The sequence below is a fragment of the Nannobrachium achirus genome (genome assembly GCF_963921795.1).
Source record: "Nannobrachium achirus genome assembly, chromosome: 3".
NCBI classification, from domain to species: Eukaryota; Metazoa; Chordata; class Actinopteri; order Myctophiformes; family Myctophidae; genus Nannobrachium; species Nannobrachium achirus.
In genome coordinates this window covers 55,178,613-55,179,486 of record NC_137812.1, presented here as the reverse complement: position 1 = coordinate 55,179,486, position 874 = coordinate 55,178,613, and the positions used below count along the sequence as shown (strand labels likewise).

The 874-nt window shown below is 40.2% G+C and overlaps 1 pseudogene across 1 annotated transcript in view; it reads left to right on the top strand.

Annotated features, from left to right (window-relative positions):
* The first annotated feature begins 489 nt into the window (after nt 1–489).
* The window catches only part of LOC308281726 (A-type potassium channel modulatory protein KCNIP2-like), a 37,985-nt pseudogene continuing 37,600 nt past the window's right edge, over nt 490–874 (top strand). The window contains exon 1 of the transcript in view: nt 490–562. The product of the transcript in view is annotated as an A-type potassium channel modulatory protein KCNIP2-like (transcript). The remainder of the gene's footprint in view (nt 563–874) is intronic.

The window sequence follows — 874 nt, the reverse complement described above, 5'->3', positions numbered from 1 at the left end:
CTCTCTCTCTCTCTCTCTCTCTCTTTCTCTCTTTCTCTCTCTCTCTCTCTCTCTCTCTATCTCTATCTGTTTCTAAGTCAGCGCTCATTTGACTGAAGATTCCATCTTCATTTCTTTAAGCTTGGTCTGGATGGAGTCAACAAAACACCAGATTTAGTGACACCACAGCAAACTACGTCTAAAACTCCAGATGTGCCGTGCCGTCCCGTTATTGAATGCAAGCGATGAATTCAATTGACCACAGGACAACGTAATTAAGAGCGAATGTTAATTGGACAACTGGATGCTGTTTGTAACAGCGGAAGAAGACTTCAGTGTGGTAAAGACGACCAGCGGAGATTTTGGTCTGGTTTCAATTAAGTCTGATCATTATTTCTACATAGACCTAAAGTTTATGTGTGCGCAAAACTGCAGTTGCCGATGATCCAAAGAGTGGAAGGTCGGATCTTCTTTCTTTTGCCGAGGGTCTGGTAAGCATTTCGCCCGAAAATGAAACAGAAAAGTCGAGATCAGAGTTTGTCCGACTCCCGGGAGCTGGATAGATCTTATGACCCACTGACAGGTAGGTGATGATGACATTTTTGAATGCCTGAAGAAAAAGTTGAGTTTAATGTTAATAACTTAAGCTAAAGCCTAGGCACATTTAAGATTAAGAATGTATTTAGTTTGCTGGTCTGTCTTTAAAGGATTCTATATTTAAAACATATTGCGTTAAAATCGACAATCGTCACGCTCGTTTAACATTCCCTTTGTATTTTCAAGTCGCCGCCACCAAAAAACACCAAATCATTCCTTTGACGATGTAGGATTTTGCTCATCAATACATGATTTGTGACAGACTCATTCAGCAGTTATTCTTATTCTAACTTCTTAC